Source organism: Martes martes (assembly GCF_963455335.1).
Source record: "Martes martes genome assembly, chromosome: 2".
Classification (NCBI taxonomy): Eukaryota; Metazoa; Chordata; class Mammalia; order Carnivora; family Mustelidae; genus Martes; species Martes martes.
This window is the reverse complement of record NC_137889.1, coordinates 28,661,283-28,686,245: the sequence shown is the minus strand read 5'-3', so window position 1 is coordinate 28,686,245 and position 24,963 is coordinate 28,661,283. Positions and strand designations below refer to the sequence as shown.

The window sequence follows — 24,963 nt, the reverse complement described above, 5'->3', positions numbered from 1 at the left end:
CCCGCGGAACACCAGCGAGGGGTGCCTTCCACTCTAGGAGGCCACTGTCTGCGATGTGTACCCCCTTTTAAGTTGACTGCTTCAAAAGATGTACTTTTTAAACAGGACATGGGGTGAGGGCGCCTAGATAGATGACACCGCTTATGATCCTCTCTCTTTCCCTCTGCCCCTCCCCCACCTCAGGCTTGCTTTTGCACCTGGGTGCTCTCCCTCTCTCTCTCTCAAAACAAATAGAAAACCAGATACTGAGACACTCTAGCATATTATCAGGATAACGACCCCATGACAGAAAGGTCATTAGGACAGAAAGTCTCATAGGACTTGGAGTAGACCATTTCTTAGGCTTTGAACTCCCATCTTTTCATGTCCACTAATCTCTGATGCAATGCCAACTTAAAATGTGTCTTCATTTCTTATCACTAAAATGCAGATGGTTATTTTCTTTAAGTGATTTAATATCCAGCCTCTAGGAATGCCATAAAGAGGGGAAGCCTATTTTTTAGAGAAAGCTATTGCCTAAATTCCAAGAGCACAGTGGTTAAAAATGTAGGCTTGAATCTTGACTCCATTACTGATGAATGCTGTGACCTTAGCCAAGTTACTTCTCAGTAATTCAGTTCCCTCCTAAGTAAAATAGGGATAATAGTATCTACTGCAGGGGGTTGTCTTAAAAATTAAATGAGAGTACACCTGTAAAACGTACAGAAGAGAGACACAGTGTATACTGTATTAGCATTTCTTAAATAAATAGATAAATTAAAATGCTGCAGATTCAAGCCAGATGATGGGGAAGCTATAAAGAATGAATGAAAAGTTTTAGATAGAATTCTTTAGTTAGATGTATGTTTGCCTTAAATTCTCACATCTAGTCTATGTGTGTGGGAAAATCTTGGGAAGCAGGTTTACTCAAACACAACATTTGCTAATCTCACAGTGTGACAAAGCTCTAGAGTTGATGCATAAGTGTGTAAGCCAATATTTTCCCTCCAGGCACTTATAATCTAGCTTGGGGCAATGGACAATCATTGAAATTGAAGGCTTAATAACAATTTAAGTATATTTTCCAGAACAACCCACTGACTCAAAGCAACCTACTAACTAAAGAATTGTGATGAAAGCAATATCAATAGAAATTATAGAGAGAAAAAGGCATTTCAGACAAGGTTAGTAAATAAGATTTTATTACAAGAGGTGAGAAAAGCATTAGGAGTCGAAATACTTCAAGGTAGACAAGAGAAAGTTGTTCTGATGATTAGAATGATGTAAATATAAGTTGGAACAAGAAAGCAAAAGGGATAATTGGAAAAGCAATGAGTAAAACTGGTTAGAAAAAATGGTTCACAGAACAAATAATGGAGACATGGTTTGAAAATAGGTTTTAAATGTGCCTTTATTCCTCCCACCTTCCATTCACACGTAAGAACCTGAGCTGCCCAATAGAGAATAAAGCCAAGATTTCTGGTCCATTTGTGCAAACAAGTTCTGGCATGCAGGACAAGGAAAGAACAGAAGGATTCTGAACAACTGCCTTAAACAATCAAAAAGTTAACCAGCTTTCAGCAGACATCCTGGCTGTGAGACATGGGTGAATCTGTGGGGATATGACAGAAATCTGAGCAGGTAAAATGGAGCCCCTTTGGGGAGACCTTGGAAATGTCAAGCTGAGGAGTTCTGATTTTATCACAGGGCTATCAGAGCCACTGAAAGGTTTTTTGTTTGTCTGTTTTAAGGCTTAAGGATGGTAACTTGATAAAATAATACAAGCCAAGGGACAAGGGGGCACCATTTTAAAAAATAAATTTATTTATTTATTTTTTTTAAGATTTTATTTATTTATTTGACAGAGATCACAAGTAGGCAGAGAGGCAGGCAGAGAGAGAGAGGAGAAAGCAGGCTCTCCATGGAGCAGAGAGCCCGATGTGGGGCTCGATCCCAGGACCCTGGGATCATGACCTGAGCCGAAGGCAGAGGCTTTAACCCACTGAGCCACCCAGGCGCCCCAATTTATTTAATTTTTAAGGCACCTTTTTAAATGTGAGACTTGTGGAAAAACTAGTTGTTGCCAATAGTCTAACACGGAGTTATGTAAGAGGAGTTAAGATTCTTATAAAAATGTATTATGATCCTTAATATCTTACATTGAAAATAACTCACATACATGGAACATGCAGATTGACTGTCTTTGGTAACATCTGGCAAACAAGGTGCTATTCATTTCAGCTGACTCATTTTCACAAAATTTGCTTAGTAGTGTCTATATGTGATGACTGTGTATTTTTTTCTTATAACTGCTTTATTGTGTTTAATAGTGCCAATACACAAAATGAACCAATGGTTTAAAATTAATCCACTGGACTTACAAAAGTAGTTAAATATGAAAGTGGTCTTATAAATGATACACTATGACATAAACTTGTCAAAGTGCATAGTGAGTCCGTGTGCAGAACAAAGTTCTCTACAATGCATCATTTTCATAAGCAACACAAAAGGAAAACTGCAAACAGGAAGTAGAATGATAAAAATCTCAAGATTGGACTTTGGGGACTAGCTGCCCTTCATCCCTGGTTCTCAGTGTGTTGCCTGTTGCCAAAAGTTGTCAAATAGTGGTATGAAGTCACTGAAGCTTTCTTATAATTTTCAAGGCAGAATTCAAGTGCATCTATCAAGTTTTTCTAAGACAAGTGAAAAGAAAAAGCTTTAATGTAAGATACTGCTGAGTCTCCACACCAAAAGCAGGGAAGAAACCAAAAAAGAGGCATCATTCAAAGTTGCAAATAAATCCAGTGACAATTAGTCACATTATAGAGAAAAGCAGAATAAACCAATCACAAAATCATTTATGAAACTGTTAAAATATGCATAAGTCAGTGGAATACAATGTGTAAGAACATTTGCTATTTATTGTTATGTCTTTATTAGCAGGTTAATTTTCTTCAGAGTTATACAAAATCAGAGACATTCACAGTACACAGAGATCACATGTGTAAAAGGAAACATGATTGACAATTATTTATCACTAAAAACTATGCCAGGAGGTAAGAGATTTCTTGTTTGTTAGTAATTTTGTAAGCCTTGGTGTAGATAAACAGCGCGTTAGGATTGTTATTGACTGCGTACCATCAATACGTACAACAAGGATATCGTCACCTGAATGACAGAAATTTGCACCTCAGGGCAATCCAGCACTGCTTTATTCACAGCTGCCAATGCAAGTGTGTCTCCTGAACTTGACTGAAGTTTGAAGGAAATCAGAAAAGCTACAAATATGACCAGATCGTGGCCAAGAATTTCCAGCATGCTGTGCAAGAAAACGGGTTGAGAACAGAAGATTCTGTTTCTTCATACTCAAGAGCTCTAGCTGTGAAGAATAAAGATCTTCAAATGAAATAATAAGTGAAAAAAATCCAGTAAAAAAGATTTCTTTAATTTCCAATGCCTTATCTAAGTGGTATATTCTGTATCTGGAGGCTCCTGAATCTATTACTTCAAAGACAACATAATCATTTTTAACATTTAGGAAGAGAGAGGAAAAGTTCTTAAAAAGAGTGAATTTTGATATAAACAGATTAGTTGACAAGAGTTTATTCCTTACTACCTAAAGATATTCCAAACTTATTGAGGAAATAAATCAGTATTGTTATTGGGCATCTTAAACACATCTTAATGCCAAAAATGAATATGATAAAATAATGATCACAAACAAATCCACCCAAAAATTCATTAGAAATCCATTGGTCAGTTATCTTCTGTGTTGATGAATTCAACATTCTGGCCACTTTTGAGTAGGGCATGGCCTCAACCTAATTAGTTCCTGACAGGGCACTGGGTATCTACAGTGAAAACTCTCCATAATTTCTGAATCCTCGCATTTCTGAACCCTGCTCTTCACAAGGACTTTTTTTTTTTTTTAAATACTGTTTAACTTGTTTTAAGCTTTCATCACAAATGGTGAAAAATGCAAAGTACAGACAAGGGATAATCAAAACGTGGTCAACATTATAAATATGTTGTTATAAATTGAAAACATTTCTGGCTTAAAAAGTAAATCTAGTAGTCAACGCAGCTCCACGGGGTCTCTGTGTCTGGTAGGGTCAGTCTCTATGTCCCTGACAGGGCTCATCGTCACCCATTTTTCCAGGTCCTCCACACCTGCCTCTTCTTTGTCCCATCTGTTCATCGAAGGTTCAGGGGGCTTATCAGGGCCACCTTGTCTTCCTCCATCAAAGCCACCTGGGTCCTTCCCCCGGCCACCATGGAAGCCACCTCAGAACATTCCATGGGGACCATAGTGGTCCACGAGGCTGCCTCTTCTTCCCCACATGCCACCAGGGCTCATTCTGCCAAGATCCCTGCCCAAGGGTAGAAAGGGTGGTGGAAGGAAGCCTTCAGGCTTTACAGCCTTACACTGGTTGTGTTCTATTCTCCAGGTGAAGTCCTAGTTTCTACACCCTGGATTGGGGCACTCCAGTCTCCAGCCTGGTGCTGGTTGTATCTTTCTCCAGATGGGTTCCCTCAGGAGCCCTGGGGCTCTCTTGAGGTAAAGCCATCTCTGTCACATCCATAGCCTCCCACGTGACCTCCTGGGTTCCCCGGACCTCTATGAAGTAGTAGTGACATCCCATTACCCTCGTGGGAAGTCATACTAGCCCACATACCCTGTATCAGAGGCTTCTTCCAAGCAAGAGAAACCTGAAGTTTGCTCCCTTAAGGATCATTCCCATCCAACCAGTCCAAGATAGACTGGGCAGTCGGTGGGTCTTTGTAGAATGCTGTAGCATAGCTTCTGGGCTTTCTTGTTTCCTTGTTCAAGCAGCTATGGATCATGGGATGTCCAATTCTCTTGTTCACCTTAACAACTCCATGCTGCTTAAAGCCAGATTATCTAGAGTCACATTTCCATTTGAGCCTTGTACATAAATTGTACCAGTGTCAGAGTCTTTATCTGGATCTACAGATGGGTCTCGATCAAGATCCGGTCCTTCATCCATGAGGCTGTCAGGCCTGTTGAAACCACCTCACTCTCCACCACCCATTTCACCACATCTTCCTTCCCACCCAGCTCTGCTCAGGCATCCACAATCAACAACCCCCTTCCCCTGCCCCAGTTGTCAGGTCCCCTCATGCTCCAGTTCTCTTCTGGTCCAGAAAATCCTCCAGACTCCTGCCCATAAATACCCACGCTACTGGGGTGCTCCTGTCAGAATGAACTCTGCTGTCTGTAGCTGCTGCTCTGGAAGATCCAGTTTGCCAGGGATGGGTGATTAGCAGCTACCCACAGCTGCTTTGTGGACCATAGCTAGTCTGCTATAGCCACTCACCAGCCCATGGGTATTCTGATGAGAGTAACTGTTCTGATCATAACTAGTCAGTTGTGGAGAGGAATAGCTAGTAGGAGGATGCGATGGTGGTGCCATGACTGGCTGCACAGGGTAGCTCCCCAGTACCTGGGGATAACTGTAGTTACTCTGCCCGTATCCTAGGCTGGGCTAGTTGTAATCCCCTAGTTAGACTGAGATTGACTCGTCTCAGCAGGTTTGTTACCACCCTGTGGTGGTGTAGGTGTAGTAACTGCCAGCTGCTGTCCATAGGTAGGGTAACCAGGTTGAGGGCCCTATGCAGACTGCATAGAATAGGAGGCCTGGGTGGTAGGGAGCGCAGCAGTGGTGGTATCTTGAGCATGAGTGTCATACACCTGGATAGGCTGACTGTATGCCTGGAGGGTAGTTGGAGTAGTATAACCAGTAGGAGGTTGTCTGTAAGAAGTTGTACAGCTGGTCTGCCCATAGGTCACAGTGGTCCGAGCCTGGGGATAGCTGACATCAGTGGACTGTCCATAGGTTCCATAACTTTGCTGCCCACATGCCTGGGGGGTCTATGCATATCCTGGAGTAGGCTGGATGGAGGAAGCACTATAGCTCTGCTCAGCTGCAGCTTGGCTGTAGGGTCTGGAATCCGTGGGTACCATTTTCTCTCCTTCCCTCTCATTCTCACAGTGACTTTTAAGTTAGGTCTTTCTGATTTGGTAGAAATAAAGAATAAATGAAGAAATAGACTCTATATGGAATCTACGGTTCAAACTCTGTGAGATCCAGTTATCTATATCCTCATGCAAAAATTCTCTCTTCCTCTCCTGATATAATTTTTTCATCATTATCATTGCTATCATTATTATAATGAACTAATTATTCATAATTGCTACTACTACTTTTATTTACTATTATTTTAAAAATTATGACAATATTTTAAAATTTTAACCTATGATTCATTTGTCTGTACCCCCGGGTACCTATTAAATGGTTTGCAGATGCCAAAGAAGGAGGAACTTTGATGCATAGGATGGACTGGAGGGAGAACAATGGTAGGCGGGGAGATGGAAAAGAAGTCCAGTGGATTAGTAGCGGTCTGAGATGGCGACACTAGAAACGAAGCTAACAAGATAGTTGCAAAACATACTAGAAAGACAGAGTTTCTTGATGTTTTGACAGAATAAATAACATGAGATGAGTGTTTAAGGAAGAGGAGTCATTAAGGAAGACTTTGAAGTTCCAAGACGAGGGGCATAGTTTTATCAACAAAAACAAGAGAGTAAGCAGGAGACACTGATTTATCCTAGAAATTGAAGATTTCGATATAAACATATTGCGTTTGAAGTTAACATACTAATGGCCAAGTAAAGAAGAATATTTTGAATAAAATTAAAGTATCACTTGTACACAGATGCTTCTAAAATGTTAGAGGACTGCTGGTTTCTGAATGACAGTAAGCAAATTACATTCATCATTTGCCTAACAAATTGACTACATAAACAGACAATGATAAATAACAGCTCACGCTCTGAATTAGCATGGTCAGGATTAATATAAACTCTATATGGGAATAATTATTACTACTAAATACTGTAGCATAGAAACGCAAATGTTTAGTCTTCATAAATAATGATATTTATCCCTATTTTGAATTGCCAAGAGACATAAATCTTTAGAGTTTTCAGGATTTCATTTGTAGGTTTCACTGATGTTTTTCAGTATTTTTTCTGTAGCAGCAGATATGAAATTTTCCCCAAGAGTTGGCAGCAGTGCAAACACAGCTCTGTAATCACTATGAACCGTTGTCTGTTTCCCTTCACTTGAGCATTCGCCTTTCTTAGATAATTAACAGCCATAAGTAACACGCAAACCTGCAGGCAAACATACACACCCCCATGCCAGATCCTCGCCCACTGATCTCCCATTTCCCGAAAAGTAAAAACAGTTGAGATGGAGTAATGATTAGTAATTTTTTTCTTTATAGTAAAATTAAAGTTGGAAAACAAATGTTGCTTCTGGTTACATTGGAGCATTTTTCAATACTTTGATATTTCTTTCTAAAGTGTATAATAAACTAATTTCATCTCCCATTAACACCCACATATGTCATGTCAAGAGAGAATAATGCTATTGAGTGTCTTGTTCTTGGGGCCCCTAAGTCATTGGACTCTTGTCAGAGCACAGGGTTACTGCATGGAATTAGTTCATCCAGATACCTGGCTAATATAAAATAGTTCAGAAACCTAGAAAGATGAAGGGAGACCCAGGGTTAAGGGTAGAGAGTGGGGGGCTGAGGAAGTATTCAGGCATTGACTGTGTAATGTTAACATCAACCAAACAGCTGATTTCATTGCCAGGGAGGCGAATTCAGAACTCCTAATCTTTTACCAAACAGTAGTAATTATCCAGAGAATGGGCAGACATCGATCAGGACACATTCCTCAGTTAATGCTGACATGCTCAGCTAATGAGTGTAATGAAGTCACACGTGAGAAATTCAGAGAAACTGCACATACGGTGTGTCTCCTGAGGGTCATTTAATCCCCAGCTCTGTCAGAGAGTCAATAGGGAAGCTTTCAAGGGTCATTTAGTCTTTTTGAGGTTGCTCTCCTTTCTTTCTTTCTTTCTTTCTTTCTTTCTTTTTTTTTTTTTTTTAAAGATTTTATTTAGTTGACAGAGAGAGACACAACGAGAAATGGAACACAGGCACAGGGAGTAGGAGAGGGAGAAGCAGGCTTCCCGCCGAGCACGGAGCCCAAAGTGGGGCTTGAACTCAGGACCCTGGGGTCATGACCTGAGCCGAAAGCAGACATTTAACGACTGAGCCACCCAGGCACCCTGTGGTTGCTCTCCTTTCTTGAAATACTGACATGCTAACATCCATCATCCAGGAATCTATTGCAAAGGAGACTTCATGCAAAACGAGTATTAAACAAATATAAGAGCTATAGAATGGTTAAATTTAAACGTGAATGAGTATTTATATTGTGGCACATGGTCTCATGAGAGACTTTTTCTCATCCAGCATGAATTTAGGCCACTTTATCTGGACAGTCCACCTACACTTAGAAAGAGTTAACTAAAGAGATGCAGAGAAATTGACACTCACTGAAAGCTGGGTTATCTGATTACCCAAGAAACAAGCCACAGATCAGCCATAATTACCCTAGAGGTATTTTCTGTCAGGACTGAGAATTATAGTTTCACTTTCTGTCTTCTTCTTCTTTTTTTTTTTTCCCCCAAACTGTCTCCTTCCCTAAAAAGCCAACCTGTTCTGCCTTCCCACTGTTGCTCATAGTACTTGTGTGGGAACAGCAAGCACTGAAAATCCCAGCTCTGGGAGATTATATTTGCACTAGCATCAAGTACCTGCTGTAAACATTTAATATTCAGCTTTGGAAAATGAGGCTGTCCTTTAAAAACTGACCCAGCAGAATACACCCCTGCCCCAGCTTAGTCCCCATCTCCTGATTCTCTTTTGATCCCAAGCCGTGGGGGACTGCACAGCCAGGGGGCTCAACCCTGACTTTGGAGCACAGAGATCTGAGCTTCATTCCTGCTCTGCTTCTTACAGTTCTGTGACATGGTGGGAACTCTCTCAACTCTCTGAACCTCCTTTCTGAAGTGAGGATAATAACACGACCGGCAAGGTGACTGTAGCAGAAAAATGCCTGTATGGTGTGCCGAGGAAAAAAATACTATTATAATTATATGCATAAGGATACGGAGCACGTAAAGGAAAAGATGATATCACAATAAAGGCCTGAAACCTAGTACTGTTTCTGAACTGTCACAGAAAACCCAGCACCAAAAGCAATTTTGTATTCAATTGTCGGGTGCCCCGTAATGTGAAAGCACATCGCATAATGACAGAGCTGAAGAGCCCTTGTTGTGGGGTGTCTCCAGGGGTCTGGAGCAAAGCTCTTCTGGTGGAATTACATCTTCAAGGACTCTCTCTGGAGTCTTCAGCATGCATACAGAAGATGCAATCAGCTTCATAATAACCAAAGAATTAGCTAGCTTGAAGGAACATTTGTTCATTCCTCGCTATTTTGTCAGCGAAGGTCCAAAGGTCCGCCCTGAATTATCTGGAGGGACGAGCACACGGGATATTCGGTAGCACATGGCCCACTTGGATGTGGGAGGCCCAGGCAACCATACTCTCTCTCCCTTTATTCAGTACCTAGCCTAATGTTGGCGTGCCTCTGAATTATCTGATGACTGAATGGACCAGTACTCAGGGTACTTTGGGGACAAAAGACATTCACCAAGTGCACAAAAATCTGGCAGAGGAGAACTCTTGACAAAGAGATCTATATATGCCCCATTAAGAAATGTGACGTAAAAGTGTGTTTTTTTTTTTCCTAAAAACATGAAGGTTCTATTTTGCCACGAGTTTTATCATCTTGGGAAACAGCTTTCTAACACTCCAGACAAATATTTCCAGCACTGCGCAAGGAGCTCCAATTTGAAAGCTGAGCCTTTCCAGATGTGCTTTAGAGCCTGGGGAGGATCTCCAACCCCAGCCTACCCAGGGCTTTCTCCGAGAAAAGAGCTCTATTAAGACGGGGAGAGAATTCCTCTCATAAGATATCTTACATAGCTCTTCAATACAAATTTCTCTCTTTTATTGATGCCCCTTCAAACTCTGGGAGTCTTAATGAGTCTCCACTGGTTGATAAATTTGGCTCAATAAAAACAGTTTGGTCTATCCACACAGCCCCTGAACCATTAACAGGAACTTTGCTGAATTCTTGCTCTTCTCTATTTTCTCCCTATCTCAGTCCTGAACATTTATCTTACGTTGTAGCATATTCTCAAATTAAGTTGTAAGTATTGTCAGACTAGCCTCTTATACTAATTTATGGGACTCAGTGTAGTATGATTGAAAGAGCACTGGACTTGGGAGGTACAAGAGCAAGTTTCTGATCTAAAAATGTGTATGTTATGATCTCACCTTTTAAAACAATGAACAAAAAGCCTATATATAGTGTGTATGTATGTATGAATACATATGTATATATATACATGCCTGTATGTGTATATATATATATATAGATAGATAGAAATGAGTGTTTATTACATATATATATATATATATATATATTATATATATATGAATTTGTATGCCTCTTTAAGTACATGAATTTTAGGAAAAAATCCCGGACATATTCTAGGCTATTGCCATAATTTTTCTGAGTGTATTGACATACTTTTTCTGGGTATATGTTTATGAGGTGAGGCTGATATTGATGTAGGGAATGAGAAGAACTAAAGTGCAAACTAAATCAAAAATGAAAAAAAAAAAAAACCTAGAAATTCTGCTAAATCTCTCCCCACCAATTTGTACATGAGATAAAATCACATTTGCTCATCCCTATAAAATTACCTATTATGCATGGGCCCATGTAAACAGAAATTTTTAAAACAGCTTAATTCATCACCCTTTCCCAGTTAGGGGACTCAGTCATTCTCAGTGCTGGTCATTTGGGCTCTGAGGCACGGTGTGAGCTATACGGGCTGCATGGACTTCCAGGACCCGTCCAACAGCCCTGGGATGCAATGTAGAGTACATGCTATCAAGATAAATAATTTATTCTGGCGCTGTCCTTCATTACACCAGCTATGACAGGCTCTAGGAGTAGCAAAAGTCAGAAGAGATCTGATCCAGGACTCGGGAGGTTGTAAAGAGAAGGAGTTGAAAGGTCAAGGGAGCTGGTGAAGGAGAAATTCAAATGAGTGACCACGAGTTCCTGAAGATGAAGCCTAAAGGGGCTCGAAAAGACTCAAGACTGGGAGTACAAAAGGGGTCAAAGAGCAGGTAGGCTCGAGAGGAAAGATGAGAGGTTCTTGTTGAGAGCGCATAAGAGATGCAGCTGAGAAAACAGATTGCTGTGGACATACGGTGACAAAGGTCCCTGGAAGAGCCGAGACCCAGGAGCTGTAAAGTTAGGTTGTTTAATGGGTCATTCCAAGCAAACGAAGAAACCACACAAAAGTATCTCCAAGTAAGACCATGGACCTACTGCCTAATTCACTCATGACCATCCATGAAGGACATTTCTAGGGCCATAAATGTGAGTTATGAGGAGGGATAAATTATATGTAGCCCAGTGGCGAGATCTACCAAAGAGAACAATTCGGGGAGAACATGACCATACTTTGGCAAATATCTGAAAATTCTAATGGGCAAGAAGGAAGCGGCCGGGTTAATCACTCCCTGCAGGCCACTCCTATCCTCTAGTCACAAATGTGTATGTGTGCTAGGGAAAAGGAACTTGGGCTGCAGGGAACCAGTGTCCTTAAAGAGGACCTACGTTTCAAATACAGGGCGAAAATGTTGAGAATGTGGAGGATTTGTCAATAACCCAACAGGCATGGGGCTAGGTCAGCAGTGGAGAGTGAGAGTGGGGCGGCAGAACTAAAGGAGATGAAAATTGAAGTTTGCTAACCAAAAAGAGCTTACACTTTGGACAATGCCAAGGGAGTTTAGAGATAAGGAAAAAATACATAAATGATTAGCCTAAAGATTTCCTAAACTGTCATCGAGTCATTTTGATATTAACATTAGATTAAGGCTCAAGAGGACATTATGGCCTGGGATGATCTCTAAGGCTTCAAGTTGGTCCACATCTATGTTCCTTGCATTTGAGAGGGACCATGGGTGGAACTACTGGACCCAGCATTGACATGGAGTGGCCCAGCAGGACAGAAGATCAACAGATCAAGAGCCCTCAAAGCGATAGAAGTAACAAGTCAGGGGAGCGGTCTGAAGCAAAGCAAAGAAATTGATAGTTGAACTGCTGCTAGAAGGTCACGTGACATGTTCAGGCCTGAACCTGCCATCTATTGTAGAAACTGAGAACTTTCTTTAAGCAGGCCAGAACTCCTTCTCCCACTTGCCCTTAACTTTGACATGACAGCCAGGTAAATCAATGTTATTTTTTGCTGCTGTTATTGTTTTATTATTTATTCATTTATTTATTTTTATTTAAATTAAATTAATTAATATATAGCATATTATTAGTTTCAGAGGTAGAGGTCAGTGATTCTTCAGTCTTATATAACACCCAGTGCTCATTATATTAAGTGCTCCCCTTAATGTCCAACCCCCCACCCACCTCTGCTCCAGCAACCCTCAGTTTGTTTCCTATGATTAAGAGTTTCTTATGGTTCATCTCCCTCTCTGATTTCATCTTGTTTAATTCTTCCCTCTCTTTCTCTATGATCCTCTGTTTCGTTTTTTAAGTAGATCAACATTATTAGGAGATAAGGGCAGAGTAGCCATGTGAGTTGAGAAGGAAGACCCGGAAACATTTAAGTAACTAGCATTTGGGAAACCAATGCTACTATGAGCCCTTCTTCATTTTATCCTGAAAATGATCATTAGCTATATCTGAATTTACTGAGAAGTTCATGTTTTTAGAACCATTGTGGAGGATGAATGAATTCTTTCACGAGCAAATAGGTCAGGCCATCATTTCTTTTTTTTGCAGCCAGGCCAGCAATATAATGAAAGTTTAAAGATAGGCTTGACAACCACTCATAGTATGCCATTACTGGCCCCCAAATGAAACTGCAGTATATCCCTTTGTCAATTATTTTATGTATGCTTCATTATGTATTTGTCATGTATTTGTATTTCTTTGTCAGTCACTTTATGTATGCTTAATTCGGGTAAACAAATCAGTGCATCAGAGACTTACTCAATATAGACAATATCAATTTGCCTACCCATGCCTCAGTTTTACAATAAAAGATGAATAACTAGGAGTGTTTTGCCTGACTGAGCCTTGTCAAACACACTATTACCACTTCCCTGCCTCGGAGACACACATGCACACGTGCGCGCGCGCGCGCGCACACACACACACACACACACACACACACACCTTAAAAACTGTCAGAAATAAAAGAGACATCCCAATTCTCAAGAGGGTGTTTTCGGCTGCCTTACTGACTTCTCCTGAGATGAGGCTCTTAGGATAGAAAAAGGAAGACTAGGTTTTCCTCTTTGTAAATGGGTGAGCAAAGGAGAGAGAAAGAGAAAAAAATCAGAATGGATTCAGGGGTACATGAGGACATGCACATGTAGTGGTTAGGTATTTGTGTGTCTTGTAAATGAACTTCCATGCCTCTGGTCTAGGACCAATGATAGCATGGGAGAGGAAAGGCGATTGTTGGGGAAAAGTGCTCAGGTGGCACGGACATCAGATGGAGCCCTTTTGAGATGACTGGCATCAAACATTCCAGGACTGGCTGAGGCTCAGTCAGTTAACTTCTCCCTCAAAGTAACTTGACATGGTTATGAAATGTCTTACTTCAATAAAAAGCTCTGAATTCCTCTGAAGGGTGAAACAAGATGTATAGAAAGGCTTTTAATGCTTTAAAAATGAACCCAATATATCATGTTGGCATTAAATACTCAGAATTTAATGTCTCCTGAGGTTATCCTACAATGTAAGAAATACCACAGGTTTAAGAAGAAACTCAACAGTACTTTCATGTGTTGTAGAAAGTTCAAGTTTACAGAAAACAAACTAAAAGTAAACAGATGGAAGGTGTGCCACATGGGGTAAACAGACAAGGTGGGGAATCCTTCCTATACAGGAATTACAAAGAGCTACAATGGCCTTCCTGGTGGTAGCCAGGGAGGACTCTAACATGGCTGACAAAGGAAGAGTGAGGAGAGAAGTCTCAAAAGTGGAGGCTCCACTCTTCAATGGGAGAGTGAAGGAGGAATGGAGGTGCTGTGAACACACGTGACTACTCTAATATAGTGATGGCAAAGATACTAGTTACAGCATGGGCCTATCGTGGGTAACGCCTTTTCTCCAGTTGGCAGAAAAGTCTCTCTCATAGTGTCAATCACCACCTTTTTGCTGCTGGAAGCAGAAGAGGCATATCCCTCAGATGAAAACTTGGTGTCCAATTTGATGCTGCTACATAGATAGAAAAAAATAAAATGCTGATTCCTTCCGGGTTTAGCAAACCCTGGAAATCGCTTCTGCTGGTACCGCACAATGGTATCTGCAACTTCAGAGACAGGATCTGTATTAAATGAGGGCAGAAAGTCAGGCAAATCCTTGCTGACCTCCTACCACATTTCATGTCCTATTCTAGATGCCAAGGAACAAGTCAGTGTTTCTGCTCTTGTGGAGTTTACATTCGAATAATAATTACGCAATAAGCAAACTAAAATAAAGTGATATTTAATTTGTATTGGTTCTTCAGGAAAAAAGTGAAGAGGGGCTAAGATGACGCCAATTTGTCAACACTCCCTTTTCTTCACTTGAGCAGACATTTGCCAAATCAATTATGGCATTCTCAGCTGCTGAGCCCTTCTCAACCCAGCACTCCCGACAGCCAAGAATAATCTATCAGTGTCAGCTCATGGAAACCTAAACCAGAGTTATCTTATACTTGCCATACATGCCTAGTTTTTCCTCTTATTTTATTTCCTTTTTATTTCTTTTATTAATATTTGTGGAGAAAAAAATTGAAAATCCTTAGGAGTACTAGAGGAAACCAACAAAAGGGAGGGATGGCCTCCTCTGGCCAGTGTTTTAAAAGGGATTCTGAAGAACGCAGGGATTAAATCCAGTCTTGTTCTCAGCACTGGAAAGAATTTAAATTGAAAGCTGTGTCTCTAGGTGGTGGCCCCAAGGCCTGCTGTACAAGCAATTTCCTTCTTCAACATTTTCATCACAGTGATTTTTCTGGGAGGGTTTGAGGCTTTATTTTAACAAACATGACCAGTGTCTTAAAGATGGTACTCTGGTGCTTTTGGCATCGTCTTCAATCAAATAAGCAGGTGGCCACTTACTTTTTTGGTTTTCTCTTTGGCTCTGGTCTTGCTAAGGGTGGTGAGTGGCTGTTCTGCCTACACTGCTTGGCTTGGGTAGAATCTTGCCTCATGAGTGGTCCTTCTCTGTGACTTCCCCTTTGCACCACTACAAAGAATGTCGGGGTGGTTCCCTGTTCCTTGGTTTTTGTGGAATTGTGGATGTCTGATTGCATGCTAAGCCTTTAAGCAAGTGGCTTGCTTGGATCTACAGAAACTACTTATCAAGGCCTCTCTGCTTGCTACTTCATTCTGACCCACTGCCTTACTTTCAGGCTTGACTGCTTAGACTGCTTTTGATACCACTGTCTGAGGCTACCCAGGTCTAAGTACTCCTTACTATCCAAAGCCTAGTGCTAATGTACCCAGATTTCTCCTTTTCTTTTGAGTTACTTTCCATGCCTCCAAAGGGGGAAAAAAAGAGAAGAAGAAGAAGAAAAAATTTCATGCAACTGAAATCCTGGAGCTATCTGCCTGCTAGTCAGAACATTTCCATTTCTATAAGCCTTTTAACTGTTGGGATGGCCGTCCTGTAAAGTACTGAGGATCATACACAGCGGTTTTCTAACACACTCCTGGGGCTCCTCTCTAATCCAATCAGATAGCACATAATCACTAAATACAAGTTAATTTCAATATTACCCAAAACAAAACATAATTAGAAGGGCAATGTGCTGTGAAAATTATCATAAAAAGCATTCAAAAGCCAAGTAGAAATGCATTTGAATTATCTATGGTTTAGGATTATTTGTGCCACTGTTCCTCTCCATTAGGGCAGAACCAGAGTTGACTTTAGCTATGATTTCATGGTCTACAAAAAACAACCATAGAGAATTGGGTATGGACTGTGACTGTGTTCAAATATTTCATGAATCTTCTTCAATATCAACGTTTACTCAACCCCCTTCTACTAATGATAGCCCATCTATGTTACTTCAGTGTAATATACACAGGCTATTCTCACTAGATCCAGAATGTGCCAGATATATTCAATAGGAAAATGCAGTTCAGAATTGGTTTCTAAGATTGAAATGTATCAAGCAACTCCCTTAAGAAGCACTGTGCCATGAATTGTAGTGGGGAAACTATAATAATAGATAATAGGAAAAATATCTCAAACACATACAAGCACAATTTCAAATAATGGGATAAAGCTATAGACTAGCCTAGGATGCTGGGGTATCTCTTAAGTTGGGGCAATTAAAGGTCTTCATATAGGTGCCTTGAAGTAGAAATTCTTGTGTATTTTTTTTTACATAGCTTTAAGGACAGTGGGAAATAGGTCTCTAATCTTAATGCCTTTGCTAGATTACTAAAGCACGTCTAGGAAAGATGATTAGGTTCACTGAGTCTTTGTGGGTTAGGTCTCTAAATTCCTATGTGGTTAAGATGTAGGAAAGCTGCAGAAAACATGGGATTCAGGCTAAGTCACAAAAAGGAAAGACTCTCTCTCCTATTGTGATTTTTTAAGTGAAATATAAACATGATAAAAAAAAAGGCATAAAAGCAGAAAAAAGAATAGAGTAAAAAGTAAATCTCCCTTCCACTTCTGAATAGACAGATAGAATATAGACGATAACATCTTACTTAAAACCCACAGAGGTTGATTTTTCTTGCAATAAATATCGTTTACCAAAAAAGTTTTCAGAATAATAGCTCCCTGAACATGTGTAGTTCTGTTTCACTTATTTGTTCACGTACATTTATTAAGTGCCTACTATGTGCTAGGCCTGATTTTTCTTGACATTTGCATTTTTCTACTTCTTCTCCTTCTCTTTCTCGTAATTGTCAATTGTCTCTCCTGAGTATCTAGCAGTTCACCATCCTTTAGAACCAGTTCTGTCTGTGGCCAGGAAAGATGGTGACAAGTTCTTGGCCAAAAGCTCATCCCAAATCACTGCACCACTAGACCCAGTCTGATCCTGCACTTTGACCTTAAGGATGGAACTTTGTCTTGTGCATTTTTTGTATCAGCTGTGGGCCCTTTATTCAAATGTGTTGAAGTCAAAGCTTTCATAACCTAGCTGCCAGAGTATCACATAAATCCCTATGAACTCTGAGGTCAGATTGCTTGGGTAGGAATGCTGATTCTCTTACTTATTATCTGTGTGACTCTAGGTGAGTAACAACTTCCATGTGGCTTGGTTTCTTCATCTGTTGAATGAAAAGACCATTTAGTATGCCCTTCATAGTTTTAGGAGAATAAAATAATTTCTAGAGTCCTTAGCATTATGTCTGGTATTATAAATCTTACCATGATTAGTGCCGAAGTCCAGCATTGCCCTTGAAAATCAGTCAGCTAAGACTAGAGTCTGTCCATGGGATCTTAGTCCTATTCTAGAGTTCTTTCTCTTTATAATAAACCTGCCTGTCTCTCCAAATATGTCTACTTCATCTCTGCCTATCAGGGCACCTTCTTGTATCTTTCCAGACTTCCATGTTGTAGAACCCTTACTGCCATCTGTTTTCCGTTTTCCCAGACAATGTGTGCCACATTCTACCCTGTTGATTAGACTTCTCTGCCTTTCAGTTGTTGTTGTTTTTTTTTTTCTGTGCTTCACCATGATGAACTTCAGTCTGATGGCATGTGGGTTTTGAAGCCAGACAGCCCCCAGTCTGATAGATCTTACTGTCCATGCCAGAACTCTGGGGTTCCATATGGCATCTACTGCTCACTTGTCAGGTAACTTCACAACCCAGCCAATGGCATGTTTAGAAAAGAGAATATGTAAGTTTTAAAAATCTCAGTTTCCTCTAATACATCTTCTATCCATTACCAGTAATACAAAACTTATCTTTGCATATCACTCTAAACTGAATTCCCCCAGACAAATTACCTATTACAAGGGCATAACTGACTTTGAGATAGGTTACAGAAATAACTTCTACTGACTGCCAAGTCTTCTCAACAATGACCTCCTCCAGCTTTGACAGTGGCCCATGGTCTACTAAGCTATCGATGGGAGAACCCTGATAGTGGTAAGTACAATAAAAGCACAAACTGCTCCATTTTATTGTGTTTGATGGCTAGAAAGTGAAATTACAAAGTGTATGATTGTTTTACCAAGGTGAAAGGAGCCAAGTATAACACCTTTGAGGTTGAAATGAGAGGTTTCTTTAGCAAAGAGAAAAGAGGTGATACACAATTGTCTATCATAAGTAAGCACTGGCTCACCTTATGTTGATTTTTGAAAACCACCAATATGTGTGAGAATACTGAGGTGTTTTGCATACTACAAGTTCATTTAAGTTAATGGCATAATGTTAATTATACAATAATTATTGGTTTCACTGGCTCACAAATTGTTAGTATCTTATTTGTGCCCAGAGGTACTAAGTACAACCATTCTAACACAAACCAAAATTAAAAATTCAGATATTCAATCTACTAAAATTTAAAAAAAATAGTAATATAAAAGCACAACATATTCACTGAAAATAGTGGGAAAAAAGTAATTTAGCTAATGCATTTTGTTGACTGGAACATGAGGATAAAGAACTCAAGGATTCACGTCCATATTTTCTAATGAACCTACTGGTTATTTGACACAGCCTGTACTAGTTAGAACCTATGATCTATGGCATCATTGGTCACTACAGGAATTTTCAGGGATGATAGATAATTGCAACCAATACCAAAAAAATAAATCTCAGAATTTGTCTTTATGTAGAAAAAAGAGAAAACATATTCACTTAGAGATCCAGAACATCCCTCCAAGTCAAATAATAATAGATGCTGGGAATAGAAGAACAAGCAATAACTTCTTAGTTCTTTCTTACATTCTTCAGGCTCTACATGATATGTTATATCCATTTATACTTTTGTCTCTTTTCTCCTTTAAATATAAATGAACCTTTCCAAAGTTATATTGATTCTCTTAGAAAAGGTTTTAATACACTAGGCTTACTATGTCACCTCTTTTCATATAGATACAGCTTCCAAGCTTCAGGGAGAAAATGATCTAAAAAGATGGCTCCTTTCCCAAAGTGCTTGAATATAAGAGAAATGGCAGGCAACGCCAAGCTTACACCCAGCAGGCCTGGGAAGAAACAGGACTTAAATGAATTAGATATTGATTGCTTGGGTATTTTTGAAATTTCTTTAATCTGAAGTGGTTCCCTAGAGAAGGGATTAGATTTGAACGTCAAGTGACAGTGAAAATAATTCTTGAAAATACAAAAATCTTAGTTTGAAGGTCCTTTATAGGTCATTTATTCTAAGCTTCAATTCTCTCCACATCCCCGTTAGTGATTTTTCAAACCATCATTGAGCACCTCTTGATAGGAAACATTAATTAATTTATTAACTAATGGGAGTAATTTGCAAGGTTGGAAAGCAAAGGCTCTTCACTAATCGTTGGTAATTCTATAAATCTTATTATTGGAAAATTATAAGTCTTTTTTTTTTCCTTTCTGATAGCTGTCCCTTTGAGGTATGAAGATGAATACAACTTTCAAAACCTCTTAGTAACCAGCTTTGGGATTTTCTCTCACATACTCCAAAAATATATACTGAAGTTGAGTGCCTCTGAGCAATTCCTCCATAATGTCCCACTGGAATGAAACAGGAATAGATAAAATATATGAATATCAAATCCAAACACAACATAACATTAGTGGAAGTCTGTTCCCTTGACAAGTTTAATTGCAGTACTTTTCAATGTGATGTATTGTTATGTATGTGTCTGATTGCTCACTATGCCTCATCAAAAGATTTGGCTATTTGCACAATTGAAAGTGACCATTCTTATACTTGTTTTTAAATCTTAGAATATCATAGCTCCTAATTTTCCTTTCATGTTTCATTTCATTTACCATATTCAAATTTCATTTGGGAAAGCAAGGATATTCTCTTACTGTAAAGAAAGGCATCCCTAATTTTGTTCTGGGTGAGAAATGTCCCTAGTGAAGCCAACACACATTGCTTCTTCCTTCTCGATTTCTTTACCACTCATTATCTCATCTGCTGTTTACTTCAACTTAGACAGACAGTACCATTATTACCTCTGCTGAACTGAAGAGGAAAGGGAAGCACAAAGAGCTAAGTTTCCCAAGGTCACACAACTAGTAAATGGAATGGCCAAGACCCCAAGCTCACACCCCTAACCATGGCATCTCCTGAATACATCAGTCTGTAATTCTGTTCTGTTTCTGTCAATTTATACATTCATGGCTGAACAGATGAGATCCATATCTTACTGAAAAAGAACAGAACCCTCTTTTAGACTACAAGTCTAAAGACTACTCATAGTCTACACAAACTATTTTGTAAAGAAGTGAGATACTAATTCTGTAAAAATTCAAAGAACTGTTTCAAGTAAAGGATTTGTAGATGGGGCCAACGAATGAATTCATTTTTAGTTAAGTAAACCTATTTCTCATTAATAATGTGTAGAGCAAGATATATTCTCTTGAAAAAACTTCCTGATCAAACATCTTTAAATTGAGGGTAAAGTTTTAGATTCTCTTTTCAATCTTCTCAACCTTTCTGAAAGGACCAGCAAGGGAACAGTGAATGCTTTTTGCTCTACTGCTCTGATTTATAGTGACTTCCAAAGTGAAGTCTGTATGTCTCCACCAATTTAAATGAACTATACTCTGCTGCTCTTAGTAAATTATGTTACTTTTAATTTAAACCCACACAAACCTTTTTTTTTTAAGGTTTTATTTATTTATTTGACAGACAGAAATCACAAGTAGGCAGAGAGACAGGCACAGAGAGGGGGAGGCAGGCTCCCTGCTGAGCAGAGAGCCCAATGCAGGGCTCGATCCCAGGACTCTGGGATCATGACCTGAGCTGAAGGCAGAGGCTTTAACCCACTGAGCCACCCAGGTGCCCCACACACAAACCTTCTAACACAATTTTCAAAAGTCTTGCTTCTTGAAACTATGAAAAAAATTCCAAAGATTGAAAGTTATCTCTAAAGTTCAACTGAGAGACACATCATTACATATGAACTAGAAATACCTAAAGCAAACTCGAGATAAATGAATAAGAATAGAAATACAGCAAATTATAACTGCTTACAGGGAGAACATTTGTCTTATGATGTTTATTAAATCTCACTACAAAAGTATATAGGCGTGTTTTCAGGCATATTCCCCTTGCCTAGAGGGTGAGAGGGAAAACAAAAGAGTCCCCAGGTGTCTGGGGTTGAGATGTTCATTTGGAAAGGTTTTGGTCATCAACTGAGTTTGAGTATAGTACTGTGACAATTATTACTTCTTTGACAATGAATGGGCTATTAAAAGTCAATCTCTAGACTAGAAATCAAAATCATTGTGGAAGTTCCCAAAGAAATGCAAGATTTGGGGGAAACAGAGTTCATTAAACTGCAGCCTAATGTGACTCAGAAAAGCAGAATAAAATAAACTGCCAGGTTTGATGATCAGGCTTCATAAGAGAGAGGAACTTTCCCTCAACAGCTGGCCAAAGGTCACAGGAATCCAAAGGAGCTGGAAGAAATGGTTTAGAAGAAAGTGGATCTCCTTTGCCACTTCCTCTTCAGCGTTTTTCATTGTTAGTCCTCTTCTTTTCTCATTCTTGAAAAAACTCATTTGTCCCCAAGGCTTTAGCAGCCATCAAGGAAAACCCCAACCACATAAAGGATGGCCTGGAATAAAACCATGCCACCCCCATAGGTGTTAAAAGTACCAATGAGATTAATGGATGAGAGCAGTACAGATGTCTTCTCTTTGACGTCCCCCATCTCACTGGTCATTAGTGAGCCTACTGGACCACCCCTTCCTCTTGATTCTCAGTCACGCTTCATCAAACCTCCCATGATTTCTCACTTGAATTAGCTTGCAACATGGCCACTGCAGTTTCTAAGGCAAATCTAATTATGTCATTCTCTACTCCCACTCTCCCTTCACAAAACCTGGTCATGCGTACTCCAGGTAGTTCACAATCCGGAACTGTTAAAAGTGCCTGTTGGGGTCACAGGTTATTCTCAATATTTCAAAGAAGCTTAAAGATAATCATGAACTTACCTGAATTAGGCTGTATAGATTAACCAGAACTACTGGCATTATTGTTCAGTGTGGCATCTGATATTCTTCCTTGACCCATCAGGAGAGGATCAGGAGCAATTCCTATGTTCTCCTGGCATCTTTGAGCCGTTCCCTGTTCAGCAATAAGAGGCTGACCTGACATTGTCTGATAACTTTAATTCACAGGCAAGACTAATAATGTAAGGCTCCTTTAGAGCAAAAGCTGTGCTAAAAATTCACTCTTGTGTTATCAACCTCAGCACCAGAATAGAGTACTTAATAGGTTGTTCCTTTTAAGGTGGTGGTGGTGGTGGTGTTTTTAGAAATTCAACAGATGATTTTATACCTCTAATCAGATTAATTGTATTAATCAATACAAAATGGAGAAGATGATCGGGAATTTTAACTTAAATCCAGTCCGTGTGTGGACAGCACTTTTTGAAAAACCAGGGTGATGGCTGGAAAATGCCAACAAGAAGTTTTTAGAGGAGTAAAGGGCGAGGCACTGGTATTTATTGGGCAACTAGTATTTGCTAGGCCCCGTCCCAGACAAATTAGATAAATGCCTTCATTCCCTACTCACAGGCTGTGAGATGGTGTTTACATTTAACAGATGTAAACAGAATGAGATTCAGAGAGATTTAGTGGTTTCCTAGTCACAGAAGAGCTAAGTAGCAGAAGCCAGGTTCCAACCCTGTCTGCTTGACAGGAAGTCTATTGTTCCAAGTGGTATTTTTGTTGTAGGGAACTAAACACTCACAATAACAACAAATTCAAATGACAGGCCTGCCAGTTCTGTCTGTTTAGCTTCCTAAAGGACTCTTGATGAATGAATCAAGGAGCTAAAAAATTAATAAGAACTTGACTGTATTACAGGCATACAAAAAACAGAACATTTTCATTAATTTCTCCTTTTATATCAGGCTGTCCTAGAACTTCAAAAGACTTCATATGTATAATGACAAAGTACATTTTCCCAAAACTAGGCTCATGTCTCTCTCCTGCACAGATTCCCACTAAGACACACGGCTCAAATCAACACCTCAGAAGCTTCCTGCCATGCTAGAATTCTGTCTCCATTTAGAGCAACAGGATTGTGCCTACATTCTCCACACAGGACGGATGCTCCAAACCCTACGCCTGCCTCTCTCCCCGGCAAGTCCTCATCTCTGTGCCCCATGACCCAGCAATCTGTGACAAATTAAAAAATGTAAAAGAGTCAAAGAAAGAAAAAAGAACGGGAAGCATTGTGCTCTAGTATGATAAGTCGTGTGCCTGAGGCCCATGCTTTTTAAGTAACAGTAGACTAGGAAGTAACGAAATATTACCTGAAGTAATTACTGTCATAATTTATCCCTGTTCTAAGCTGTCCTGAGTATCATTTCCTGAGTATCATAAAGTATTGCAAATCACTGTTGTAATTTATCCTAAATTTTTTCCTATTCTTTCTTATGTTCTGTTCTAATTTTAGTCTTTTAATTCTGTTTAGAAATACGAACAGGTTTTTATTAGATGTTCATTTCATTTACCTATTATCTTTAATCGGAACTTTCAGTGTATTGCATTCTGGGCTGCATGCCAACTCTACATGTACTTAGGGATATATCTGTATCTGTATCTATATATAGATATATAGAGATGTAGAGTCTCTATTTGCCTTGTGTATAGGTATGAAACTGGATGACAGAGATGATAATGATTTCATCTTCCTGAGAAAAGAGGCAGCAGTTCCCTTCAGTGAAATTCCCTGATTTACCCTCGCTGAGGTAATCAAGTCACATCCTCTCCAGACTCTCACGTTCTCTGATGGGATGGAAATGGTGTGCTCCCTCCATGGAGAAGTAGACGAGGTGATGGAATATAGAGAATAGAGTCCATGAACACAGAGGGAATATGTTCCCAGTGTGGACCTGTGCTGTCCCATACGGGAGCCACTGGCCCCACAGGTCTGTTCCATACATGAAATCTGGATCTGACTGGATCTGACATTAATGCAAAATACCCAGTGGACTATGAAAAAAACCTAATGTGAAAAAAATACACACACACACACACACACACACCCCTATAAAATGTCTCACTACTAATATGTTAATTACATCTAGAAATGATACTTCAGGATAAAATTACATTTTTGAAATGTGGCGGCTAGAACGTTAAAATCGCATTGTGGCTCGTGATTTTTCTGTTGTTTGGTGCTGCTCCAGACATCCTGACGCTCTGAGCTCTAAAACAATTGGATAGAGGGGATTGTGGTGGTAACAGGTAATGCAAGAACCACTTGAAAAAAAAAAAAAAAAAAAAAAGCCGATGAGGCAAGTGTGGGACCCGTGGCCCGGGGAAGCACACTAGGCAGGCTTGTTGTCGCTGATCTCTGCGATGTAGCAAGAAGGTGACCATGTGAGGGCAGGCTAACATGTAGCTATGTGTGTGTTACACTAAAAATTGCCTCTAGGTCTCATTTCACCTCGTCTCGGGGTCCCCCTTGCAAAACTGGCCAAAAACAGACAGAACAAAAACTTTAGTGCATCGGCCAGTGTAAGACTCTTAGAATTTTCTAACAGTGAGTCCCCACAACTACTTCTTCTTCTTCTTCTTTTTTTTTTTTTTTAAACACAAAAGAACATTTGGGCATTTGAGAAATCTGGCACCTCCCTATCACATTTAACATCTAAATCTGCCTTATACTCCCCAGCCAATATTCCCCCAAACCAAGATTTTTTCTTTTTTTACCTTCCATTTCTCCCTTGTAGAAATAATAGGATTTGGCTGGTTCTCACCAGGGCACTGAATAATCAAAATTCATGCCTCTTTTCCAAA

The 24,963-nt window shown here is 39.7% G+C and overlaps 1 protein-coding gene and 1 pseudogene across 2 annotated transcripts in view; both read right to left on the bottom strand.

The window, feature by feature from the left end:
- The window catches only part of NRG1 (neuregulin 1), a gene marked incomplete at both ends in the record, with an annotated part of 1,090,467 nt that overhangs the window by 724,757 nt on the left and 340,747 nt on the right, over positions 1–24,963 (bottom strand). The gene's annotated exons all lie outside the window — the stretch shown is intronic.
- Positions 5,066–5,965, bottom strand: LOC308338993 (RNA-binding protein EWS-like; annotated as a pseudogene). The gene has a single exon. The product of its transcript is annotated as an RNA-binding protein EWS-like (transcript).